Below are 13408 nucleotides of genomic sequence, written 5' to 3' on the forward strand. Positions count from 1 at the left end.
CTAGAAGTCAAATGGAAAGAATTGGAGTAACAAGTCTAATTCTACTCCCAAATCAAATGCATCACATGAAGGAACCAAAATACCCTGCAAGCATTGTGAGAAACTGCACTATGGCAAGTGTTGGTTTGAAGGAAAGCCAAAATGCAAAGGGTGTGGAAAGTTTGGACACATACTCAGAGATTTCCATGGAAATCAATCTGTACAGAAGGTGAATTATGCAAACCAGATTGAAGAAACTGGAACTTTGTTTTATGCTTGCAATGTTGTGACAGATGTGAAGATGAACAACTCATGATATGTTGACAATGGTTGCAATAACCACATGACTAGAGATGAAAGGCTATTGGTGGATATTCAAAGGAATGTAAATTCCAAGGTGAAAATGGGACTCGAGAGACAGTCCAAGTTGCAGGGAAAGGCACACTTGTGATAGAAACCAAAGTGGGCAGAAAGCACATTCAAGAAGTGATGTTGGTGCCTGGATTAGAAGAAAATTTGCTTAGTGTTGGGCAAATGATGGAGCATGGAAATTGCCTGGTATTTGGAAAAGTAATGGTGACAATTTTCGATGACTGGTCACTGCAAAATCCTATTGCTAAAGTTCAAATGACTAGCAACAGGTGTTTTCCTCTCACAATGGTGCCAGCTACTCAGTTGGTGCTGAGAGCAAGTGTGACACACAGCTTGCAAACTTGGCACAAGAGACTGGGACATCTTAATGATCAAAGCATTAGGCTACTTGAAAATCAAGATATGGTTCATGGCCTTCCTAGTTTGGAAAAGGATCTTGAGGTTTGTGAAGGCTGCAAACTAGGAAAGCAACATAGAGACTCATTCCCTGCAGAATCCACTTGGAGAGCTCAGTTTCCACTAGAATTGGTACACACAGACATCTGTGGACTAATGCAAATTGCATCCATGTTAGAAAACATGTATTTTCTGTTATTCATAGACGACTGTACAAGAATGGCTTGGGTTTATTTTCTTAGAAATAAATCAAATGCTTTTGAATGCTTCAAGAAGTTCAAGGCTATGACAGAATTGCAAAGTGGATATAAGGTGAAATGCCTAAGAAGTCACAGAGGTGGAGAATTCATGTCAAATGAGTTTCATGAGTATTGTAGTGAGGTTGGAATACAAAGGCAGCTGACAGTAGCATATTCTCCTCAGCAAAATGGAGTAGCTGAGAGAAAGAACAGGACTGTGATAGAGATGGCAAAGTCTATGCTATGTGAAAAGGGTCTTCCTTATGAGTTTTGAGCAGAAGCTGTTAATATTGCAGTATATCTACTCAACAGGTGTCCTTCTAAGTCTCTTAAGAAGGTGACACCATTTGAGGCTTACACTGGAAGAAAACCAGGTATTGCACACTTGAAAGTGTTTGGATCTCTATGTCATGTGCTTATCCCTTCAGCATTAAGACACAAGTTGGAAGAAAACGGTCACAAATGCATTTTTGTGGGCTATGGACTTTGTGAAAAAAGGTACAGATTATATGATCCTAGAACTAGAAAGATTATCTTGTCTAGAGATGTTTACTTTGATGAAGATGCCTCATGGAAATGGGAGAATACTAGTAACGTAGAGTTGAGAATGCCTATGCAAATTGAAAACCAAGGTAATGCAGAACATGAACAGATGGTACTTGATGAACCAACTCAGTTCTTGGATACTCAAATGCAAGTCGAAGAAGATATTATACCTCAAGATGAGGAAATACTTGACAGGTCTCAAGTTTTTGATCACACACCTCACAAGTGGAGGAGCATTAATGAAATCATGGCAAAATGTAACATGTGCATCGTGGAACCTGAAAGCTTTGAAGATGAATCATGGAGAAATGCAATGAAGGCTGAATTAGAGATGATTGAGAAGAACAATACATGGGAATTAGTTGACAGACCATTTGACATACCTGTAATTGGTGTCAAGTGGGTCTACAAGATCAAACTTAATATAGATGGCACTGTGCAGAAAAATAAAGCTAGACTGGTGGCTAAAGGCTATTCACAAAAACCTGGAATCGATTACAATGAAACATTTGCCCCAGTGGCAAGGCTAGACACCATCAGAACCTTGATTTCTCTTGCTGCACAAAAGAAATGGAGTTTGTATCAACTGGATGTGAAGTCTGCCTTTCTCAATGGCATTCTAAAGGAGGAAGTCTATGTTGACTAGCCACAAGGCTATGTCCAAGAGAATAAAGAAACCAAAGTGTACAAGTTGAACAAGGCTCTATATGGACTGAAACAAGCTCCAAGGGCCTGGCATGATGAGATAGATGCCTACTTCAACAATGCAGAATTCAAAAAGAGCTCTAGTTAAGCTATTCTTTATGTCAAAACTAATGACACTTCAAGTATTATTATTGTCTCACTTTATGTAGATGATATTGTCTATACTGGTAGTTGTTCCAAATTGCTTGAAAAGTTTAAGCAAGATATGATGCAACACTATGAGATGACAAACTTGGGTTTGTTGCATCACTTTCTTGGCATGGGAGTGGTACAAACAGATAGGCACATCTTTATTCATCAAAAGAAATATGCAATGAAACTTCTTGAGAAGTTTGGAATGAAAGATTGCAAGTCAGTGGCAATTCCACTTGTGATGAATGAGAAACTGTGCAAAGAAGATGGAAGTGAAGTAGCAAATGAGAGTGAATACAGACAGATAGTAGGGAGCTTGCTTTATTTGACTGCCACAAGACCAGATGTAATGTTTGCATCTAGCTTACTTGCTAGATTCATGCACAATCCCACAAAGAAACACATGGGAACTGCCAAAAGAATTCTGAGATATATACAGGGCACACTTGATTATGGCATTGAGTTTGTGCAAGGGAAAACAACTACTCTAATAGGGTATTGTGACAGTGATTGGGCAGGGAATGAGGATGATATGAGAAACACCTGAGGATATGCTTTCACACTAGGCTCAAGCATGTTTTCTTGGGCTTCTATCAAGCAAAACACAATTGTTTTTGTCCACAGCAGAAGCTGAGTATGTGAGTGCTGCAGAAGCAACTTCACAAGCTAAGTGGCTAAGATTTGTGCTTGAGGATTTTGGCGAAGAACAAGTAGAAGGTGCACCAATCCTATGTGATAACACTTCTGCTATTGCAATGGCAAGGAATCCAGTTCATCACCAGAAAACTAGACATATCAGTCGAAAATTTCATTCATCAGGGAAGCTATTCAAGCAAAAGAAATTGAGCTAATCTACTGCAAGACAGAAGATCAAATAGCAGATATGTTGACCAAGGCTTTGCCTAAGGATCGCTTTGTTAGTTTAAGAAGCGTACTTGGTGTGAAATTAGCTAAAGGATTATAAGGGAGTGTTGGAATGTAATCTTGCAGCTGCTTTCTTGATGCCAAAGTCACCAAGCTCTATTTCTATCATTTTATGTTTATTTTATTTGTGATGTAATTAGAACCATTGGATCATAGTCCATGTTGATTCTCTAGCTTAGATTTGGGATGACAGCTGTAAATTGGTTAGAGAAGAATCTCTCTTCTCTCTCCTCTAGCGAGTACACTATGTAAGCCAACTATTTGTGAAAATGCAATAGAACAGTCCCTTCTCACTTTCTCTTATTCTCTACAAAATCTCCATTTCTCTAAAATATACAAAACAACCATAGAATTCTAACAATATAGACAAAACTCAGCTATAATTGGGGGAAAAAAATATCAAGGGAGTTGTTACTGCAGAGTAACATTCATATACATAAAATATAAAATTAAAACAAAAAAAGGAGCAATAAGAACCCTAAACGTCATGGCTTTCAGATCAAACCCAATCTCCACTCCATTAATATATAATAAATAATATATCATCACGCTCGTAAAATTGTGAAGAGAAATGAAACCAGAATATATGCTTGGAGACAGAAGCGAAGCAGACGAGTGAGTGATTAAGGATTGTGGGTTGGTTATTATGGCAGGAGCTGGTGTTGCTTTGGCCACAACAGCTAGTTATCATGCTCCTCATGGTGATGGTGGTGGTGGTTGTCGAGGAGGAGGTTGTGGCGACTGAAGGAGAATTGTGGCAAAGCCAACGTGGCCTTTAGATAATCTGTGTTCATTAGTGAGAAGAATGTTGAATGGGGGTTGAGTTAATGTTTCACCGCACCTTCATTATTCAAAAGTAGATTCTACGGTCAATTTTTGAGCTCAGGGAAAACTGTGCAATGTAAATGAAAAGAAAATTGCATAGGCATTTAATAGAAAATGCTACAGAGTTCCATACTGCGAAGCCAAATGAAAATTGTAACAAGATACTTCCATAGTTCGATTAAAGTTTTTCAAAAGCTGAAGACTAAATAGTGCAAGAACTACTACAAAAAAAACATATCAGCGCTACAAATAACAAGTTCCATGCCAAGTAAATACAACGAAACATCAGGCACTTCAGGCATAGGAAGCTACTGCCCTACAGATCAGCAACAAAATCAACATTTTAGATAACAAGAACCGGGAGTGACTGCACATCAGGCATCAGGCACTTCAGGCAAACGACGTTACAACACTACAAATTGAGTTTCCATGAGAGCTGAGTTGACTTCTGGGGCCAATCCATGAGAGCATAATTTTCAAATCAAACCCAATCTCTACTCTATCAATCAAAACTCCAAACCCATCAGCGAAGAAAAAAACTAAAACTAAAGCCAAGGCCATCATTTTATTTTTAAAAAATATTTGACCCGCCCAGGCGGCGCCTAGGCGGCCGCCTAGTGCCTAGGAGCCGATTTTTCGAAATTGACAGAAAAAGGAAAGAAACACTGTAGGAACTTACAATTTTTGGTCCTGATGAGCGGAGCCGAAGAAATGGAGCTGACGTTAGAGAAGAAGACTGAAAGAAGAAAGGAGTAGAACCCTTTCTAGCCTCTAGGACATTCATTTCCGTACATGATAGTGTGGAAGAAGAAACGCGTCGGCTGAAACCCCAATGCATCTCTCTCCTCTATTTATCTCTCCGCCCCTGGTTTAAAAGCTTGAACAAGGTTTATCTCTGGTTGATCTAGTGGTTTATGAATTGGAAAAGCTTTTCCGGGAACAATTTTATGCAGAAATTTCTTTTTATCGCCATAATGAAGTCTTATTTCTATTTTGACCACTCATTTTTCTGTAGCTTGTATATTTTGCCAAACTTTTCATTTGTAGTTTTTATAAATTTTGCTGAATAAAACACGTACATATTTAGGATTTAGGGCATTATGCATTTCATTCGTACTTTTTCATGCATTGCCCTCTCTAATAATGAAAGCTTCTTTTGGTGCTATGTTGAGAATTCTTAGCTATGGAGGTTCTTTTCAGGATTGCTTAATGAATTGTCTAACTAATTACAATGCTCATATCACAGTTTCTAGCTTTGAGCAAAATCTTACTATTTGTTGGCAGATTTGGGAGTCCATAAATCATTGCATCTTCGACGTATATGCACTCATCCAGAAAAAGTTTGACAGTTGTTGCTCGCGCTTGTGTTGAGTTCTTCTGGCATGGTACTTCTTCTGTATCAACTACTAATTCGGGGAGATCTCGTGGCCAAACTACTCCAATCAGATGGCTTCCGCCCAAGCCCCCATTTCTCAAGATGAACTTTGATGGTTCTGTTAAAGCTTCTTCTTCGTTTGCTTCGGTTTTGGTTATTAGAGATCGATGCAGGAGAAACATAACCAAGATTGCTCCATGTGCCCGTGGCTAAGGAATAAACCTCAGCTAGAGTTGGCTGCTCATCGTCCTCCAATAAAGTCACAAGTTGCACAACCTTATAGTCATTGGTCATAGCATCAAAACCAAACCCAAGAGAAGCATTGTTCTTACCATGCGACTGAAAGGTAATACCAGGCCTCGGAAGGGTCACCAACTTTCTAATGGTTGGGTTCCATATAAAGAAGTTGTAAGCATATTAGCATAAGAGGGGATATCATCCGCAAGGCAAATTAGCCCATCACAAGTGCCAACTACACGAAGATGTGAATTTCCGAAGTTTTTCTTTGCGGCAATTGGAAATTCGATCTTGGTGTACACATCAAACGCCTGGTTATCATGATGCACAGAGTGAACCTCGTCTTTTACCTTGTGAATGACCTTGTTTTGGTAGTAGGTGAGGCTACAGCTACCAGAAATTCTTTGGAGTAGGAGGAGGTCAATGTCATTCTGGTTAGCAAAGTCCACTGTTGGGCTGAGGTGGGGGTGAATAAAGTTTCGGTTTATGATCATGGACCTCCATGTCTTGCAGATTGAAGTACATTTGATCAGATTAATTAGGATCTCTTGTATGATTTCCTGAGTAAAAGAGCGTGCGCTTCAATTTTCAATTTGATCCCTTGATAATCTATTTATTGTTTGTTTTATGAAAACTATTTTTTTAAATGAACCTATTTTTTCTCTAAATAATGTACCTATTTTTTTCTTTAAATAATGGACCCTTTTTTTCTCTGAATAATGTACTTGTTTATGAAAAACAATTTGATCATCTTTTTATTGTTTGTTTTATGATTTTTTTTTTTTTTAAATGAACCTATTTTCTCTCCAAATAAAGTACCTATTTTTTTTCTCTAATAATGTACCTAGTAAAACAATGTACCTTTTTTTATTTTTAAAATGAACCTATTTTTCCTCTCCAAATAATGTACATATACACATTTATAGGTATATTGTAAAATAATCTACCTATAGTAAATAATGTACTTATATTTTCTGTAAATTATTGTGTACCTATTTTTAATTTATGAAAAATGTACAGTGATTTCAATTACAAAGTAACTGACTTAATTTTTTAAAAAAAAAATAATTTTGGTAAATAATATACCTATAGTTTAACATTATTGGATATGTAATTTACATATATATATATATATATATATTTTTTTTTTTTTGTGTTTGCAATTTTAGGGGCGATATGTGAGAGGGAATGACAACTGAAAGAAATGGGATGATTGATATATTATTAATAGGGAGTATTAATTACAATTATGGCAATTAATGAAATGCTTGAAATAAATTATAACTAAAATATGCGGTCTAGTGGCAACGATATAAAAACATAAGAATACTATGACCTCTTATATCCTACTGGTCATTTAAATTTGAAATTGAGTTTTACACATAGATTTATAGAGTGATGGGTATATATCTAGGAAATAGAAAATGGAGGGATCTATATTGGACAATATATATTTAAAAAATTTATATTAAAATATAATATAGTAGCTGAACTTTTAAGTTGTCATGTGCCAAAATAGTACCGCCGTACGGCTATACTCAGATTTTTATTTTTATTTTTATAAAAATAGTGGCTATACTCCATTTTTTCCATCTTTTTTTGAAAAAATAGTATAGACGCTTGGCTTTACTTTTTTGACACGTGGCGCCTAGGCGCTGTGCGGGTTTTTTTTTATAAATATATATATAAATAGTATAGCCAAGCGACTATACCCGGTTTTAAAAATTTTCCTTTTTAAAAAAAAAATAGTATAGCCGCACGGCTTTATTTGTTTGGGATTAAAAAAAAAAATTTGACTGTGCCTTGGGCCAAACGACGGACTAATTTTTTTAAAAAAATAGTATAGCCGCACGGCGTTACTTGTTTGGAGATTAAAAAAATTTTGACTGAGCCTTGGACCAAACGAGGTCGTTTGGCCAGGCTTGTTTTAAAAAAAATGGCGCACAGCTTTGCAGCAGAGCAAGGAAAATAGGCTAGGACTTTCGTCGAGCACCTGGTGTGCACATAAGGAGTCGTTCCGCTGCTGTCCAAGGGGTCCTTCATGGAGTCCATAGAAAAATTTCCAGCATTTCAAGGGGTCGTGCGACCCCTCTTGTCCCAATGTACATCTGCCTCTGCACGCTAGATATTCTTGATCATTGTCACAAAACGTCCCGTGATGGGTCTCTCTATAGCCTTCCAGTTGTACAGTTGTTATGTCACAAGCGATTAGTTGTATAATTGTCCCAAAACTTCCGTGAATGGTCTCTCTGAGAACTTGGGAGTCGTTTTTCTATTGTTACCATATTCTAAAGGATTTCCGTTCTAAAATAAATTTTTATTTATGAGAATAGTTTTGCACACTTTTAACTGCAATGTGTGCTTGCCTTCTCAGCAGGGGTGGGCTTAGAGTTGTGGTTCTCAATCTATATATGGTCTGGAGTTTAATGCACATGTAACAATCAGTTTGCAAAGAACTATGATACTAAATTTCAATAGTCCCATTTGTTTCATCATAGGAGGCCTTTTTTGTCATTTTGTGAACGGCGTTGGCGATGGTACCCAATTTAGGATGATGATTTTAATTTTATTATTGTTGGTGTGAATGATTTGTTTGTGTAAAATTAAGAGATATTTAGTCAAATACCCATTCTTAGCACTAAAACTATAAATAAACCCTACACTATTTAATTTCTATAAACATACCCCAAAAAAACCCAAAAAATAATAGTTGGCCCTATTGAATTTAATTTTAATTATTAAATTACTTTGATACCCCATTGAGTGTTTTGGGCTGTTTTATGAGGTTTTTGGGTTGGGTTTGTTTTAAGAAATCAATGGCAGTTTTGTAATTTAAAAGAAGTTAAAAGCCTTATTGTTATGTTGTAAATGGGTTTTTGGTGTGTTTCTAAAGTCCATTTCATATAGGGTTTTTTTATAATTTAGGCTCCAATATTGGGTATTATAGTGAATCTCCCTAAAATTAACTCTTTTATTAGTCAAAAGTATAGGTGGTATTTAAGGACGGAACCAGGGGTGGTGGCTGGGGTGGGCTCCAGCACAGCCCTATTTTTTCAAAATGAGCCTACATGTGCAATTTAATATAGATAAATTAGAAATCAGCCCAAGACTCTCCATGCGTCAACCCACTGATCCATTAAGCACAATCAAATTCTATATATACTAAAACCCAATGCAACTAAACACTGTAGCTAAGCACAGTAAAATTACGAAAATGCCTCTATTTAAAACTGTACAGTCAGCTTTTCCTTTCCTTTTGAACAGTAAAATTTCCATTTTGCCATTGACTGATTGTTCTGTATTTTTCCCGTTTTGCCCTCTCTTTCCTTGGGATGTAACTAGCGGCTGTTTAGGGTTGGGAGACGTCTGGTTCGATTTCAACTGGCTGGTTGGAGAGCTACAGGGGTAAAGATGGGAGAGCTGGGTTGGTTCTTCGATGTCTACATCTGGAGGCTTTGAGTGTTTTACACAGCCATCTGCTTAGACCATCAGTTTGCGTTTTCATTGCTCTGATCTTCCAAGGTATTTCCAAGCCATCTGCTTAGACCATCTGCTTAGAACATCTGTTTCAGGTATTTCCATCGTTCTTATTATTAATTTTTTTAATCAATTGTCGATTCAATGACTTTGCTCTCTTGGAGAAATCTTAGAAATGGAAATCATTCCCAATTTCTGTTTTGGTTGCCGATAAAACATTGGGAAGTAAAGACCAAGCGTGCTTTAAAATTAAAAAAATTCATTTTTTAATCTGCTTTTAATCTGCTTTTGGCTGTAGTGAAGTATATGAAATTCAATTTGGTTTAACGATATACCACTTTAAATTTCTCTATCTGATTAATATCATAGTTTGAGATATGCAATAGATTTCTTAGGTTCTGACTTCTGATCTCTTTGCACGATTTGATTGTTAGTTATAGTGTTAGATATGGAATTGATTTTTAGGTTCTGACTTCTGATAGCATTACAGTATTACTATAGGCATCTATAGTATGGAATTGATATCTTCTTGGTTGAATTACTTGCTATTTACTCATGAGATTTGAAGTGTTGTATACTAATGACTGATTTGATTGGAAGCTACAGATTTTGAAATGAGGTATTTCTTCCTTAAAAATGTTTATCAATTATGTTGTTTGATAATTTAAAAAAAATGAGTTTTCTAACCCTAAACCCTCTAATATCTGAGTATATTGTTGAATCTTTTGGGTGTTTTGTTGAGATTCATTTTAGGGTAGAGCTTTTTGTAATTTAACGATAACTATAGAAATATTACGGAGTACCATTGTTTTATTCTATTTTGAGCTTATAAGAGCTGCATATTTGACTTTTGGAATGGGAATTGATTTGAAGAACAAATTTTTTTCAGTTTCAAACCTTATAATCCTGTTTCTATGTTTCCTGTTTGTATTATCTGTTACTGCTCCTTTATCATGTTTTATGGAATATATACATCTACCTTGATTTCCTCTTCCACCTTGATGCAAAATCGAGGTGACAGGGTGTTAAAAGGTTCTTAAGGGAAAGGCCATCCATGGTTGAAGAAGGGCAATGGATATACCATACACCCACCTAAATGAGGTCAGTTTCTTGACTTACTGGTTACCAATTGGTTTGGTAGATTGGCAGGTGTTGTTTGTGTTTATCATTGTGGTTGTGTGTTTGTTTGACTTATGTCTGAAATATATATATATATATATATATATATTCAGCTATTACTTTGTGGTTTTCAAATGCCTCGAAGCCATTCTTTTCAGCTTTAAAATTTTTATTTTCAGTTTATTCTTTTGCTTAATTTTTTGTCTTTGGTTTTTTTAACTGTTTGCTGAAAAACTATGTAAGAGAGTTGAATTTTGCACAGATTTAAATATCTGGGGAATCTTGCATAAATTCATTTACTCATGTTTATTCTTTTGTCTTCCTCATTTAATATTGTTATGCAAGAGAGTGAATTTAACAAGATATCATTTCTATGTCCTCCTGTTTGCGTTGCTATTTATTATACAGGATATCAATTTATTTTCTTTCCTCAGTTTCTTCTCTGTCCTCTTCTTTGTTTTTTATTTGCTTAATCGTTTGCTTTATCACATAACCATTAGGAAAATGTCTTCATTCTCATCTTGACAATAATAACTAATGTTAACACAAGTATTATCTAAACAATTAATATATCCTAAAATTATCAGTTGCAAAATAATGCATACATTGTATGAAATCTTTCTTCTGAACAAAAGCAATGTAGAGATTTTCTTAATTTGATTTTGCTTTTTCCATTTGCCTTCATTTGGAATGGATGAAGATGTACAAGATTGCATCATTGTTCATAGTGAATTGTATTATTTTATTATGCAGAATATTGTTTCAAATGCATGTTCACCCTTAAATCCATATTATCTTTGTGGTTTTCATTAAATTACTACATTTCTTTGGGCACTTCTCTGTCTCTGTGATTCTTATTTTTCATTGTCAAGTAAACATTTTATGTATGATTATCTTGGTAGTGACCTATTGTTTCTTCGTTTAGCATTTTGAACTATTTGAAAATTTTAACTATGTTTATATGAAGATGCTGATACTTCCTTTCAATCATGTGACATATGAATAATAGTCTTTAATTTTCTGAGATTGATTCAATGGCAGCAAAGGAAGATTGATGTAACAATTAGCAGGGAGTTGCTATAGGATTCTATGCAATGAAGTGTTTCCACTACTTCAACAACAAAATAAATGAGGTGGGAACGAAGATTGCTGCATAATTGAAAGAACAGAGGAAATCTGATTATTCAGGAGCTGAATATGGTCATTAAGTCTTCATGCTCAACAAAATCACCCCACTCTGTAAACCGGAATTTGTATGAAGCTAGGTTTCAAATATGTTAATGAGATATGAGTACATGCTGTTTTGTGTAGTATCCTGGTATTTGTAGGTATTTTTAGTGGCGATTTTATATGGTTAATTTTACTTAAAAATACAGGAATGGGTCGACTGTGTAGCAAATGGAGATGCTAGCATGTTGAAAATAAAAATAGATGCGACAGAAAAATAGATGCAAAACCAAATGTTGATATATGCACTGTAGTAGAACATTTGCTTTACAATGGTCCGAAAATGCTTTTTTTTTTTCTTTAAAAAAAAAAAAAGCTATAAAAGCACCACATTAAGAATTATAAACAAAACTAAAGGATTCTTAATGTACTTTATTGCACTTAAGTGAAACATAGAAAATGCCTCTACTTTATTTGACATAATATTTGTGAGGAGACTTAAATTAATATATATAAAAATTACTTGTGAGGAGACTTAAATTAATATATATATAAATTACTTTTCTGCATTATCACGCAATTATAGTCCTCCTATTTTACATTGTTAAAGCCTCTTTAGGCCCAAAATTGTGTTTATCATAGTGTTAAGGTAGCACACAATTGCATATAGTCTCCTATTTTACATTGTTAAAGCTTCTTTAGACCCAAAATTGTGTGTTATCGTAGTGTTAAGGTAGCAAATCATGAAATTGGTCCTTTAATCCTCTAGCAATTTCTTATTAATTGTTTTATTGTTAAACGTGGCTTCTTATATACGAAAGGATTTTCCTCAAATACCACATATTTCCCAAACCCGTCTTCTTCAAGTCAACTATGCTAAAACATTGCAATCAGTTCCTAGAATCACACTCCCAAATTTTATTTCCCCTACCAAAACAAAAATTATCAAATTCAAATCTCCAGTCCCATTAACCGTATAAGAACGAATTTGAATTAAAACCCTGTAGTAAAGGAACTAACGTATCTTTAAACAGTTACCCAAATAGCAGCATATCATCTTTACCAAAAAAGAGCTATCCTAAAGCAAAGAAGCGAAGATAACTTTTAGGTTAATGTTCCTTCATTTTGATTTATTGACTTTTTTTTCCTTTTGTGTTGCCTCAAAATTCCTTCACAAAATTCGACTTGGCTATACTACTACGTGTTTTCTGCTCTCTTTCCTTCTGTTTTTTTCCCCCTCAGGCTTCCATGAAATTTTGATTGTTTCAGGAGATCTTGGGTACGAAATCCAAATATGAGAAGCGGTCATTCGGCCAAATTGTTTAACGATTCTTCGCTTTAAAGGTATAATTCATGATTGCCTCTCTATTCCTTATACTCTCACTATTTTTTGGGAACTGATTTCTTTATTTTTGTAATGTTTGTTGGCTCATCATTTCTACATTTTCTTTTCATCCACAACTTTATACACTTTTGATGTAATTTCATAACCCGCAGCATCGCGCGGGTCCTTTTGCTTGTCTTTGACTAAAGAAATAAAAATACAAACCCAAAACATGGTCTTCCTTCCTTCCTCTCGAAAATGGGTTCCTCCTTCCTTCCCCTTTCTCTTCTCTTTTTTGTTTCTACATTGTCATTTTTGTCTTCTCTCTCATTTTTCTTCTTTGTCATTTCTTTCTTCTTTCTCCTTTTCTCTTTTCTTTTTATTTCTTCTCTCTTTTCTTGTTTATATATTACTAATGACAAACCATTTGTTTGGCCAAGTTTTCTTTTGTAATCTGAACGACAAAACACAAATTAAGATCAAATTGAAGTGCAAGACAGAAAGCCAGAAAATCAAATATCGTCACATCCTCCGGAAAACCATTTGTATAGAAGTAGCAAACAATATATAATTTGCTACAAAAGTAATTAC

At 35.2% G+C, this 13408-nt stretch overlaps 1 long non-coding RNA gene across 1 annotated transcript; it reads left to right on the top strand.

The window, feature by feature from the left end:
* The first annotated feature begins 9339 nt into the window (after window positions 1–9339).
* LOC117623534 lies at window positions 9340–11697 on the top strand. The gene is made up of 2 exons (XR_004585148.1): window positions 9340–10308; window positions 11368–11697. It is a non-coding gene; the product is annotated as an uncharacterized LOC117623534 (long non-coding RNA).
* Window positions 11698–13408: the final 1711 nt, after the last annotated feature.

This window comes from Prunus dulcis, chromosome 3 (assembly GCF_902201215.1).
Source record: "Prunus dulcis chromosome 3, ALMONDv2, whole genome shotgun sequence".
Classification (NCBI taxonomy): domain Eukaryota; kingdom Viridiplantae; phylum Streptophyta; class Magnoliopsida; order Rosales; family Rosaceae; genus Prunus; species Prunus dulcis.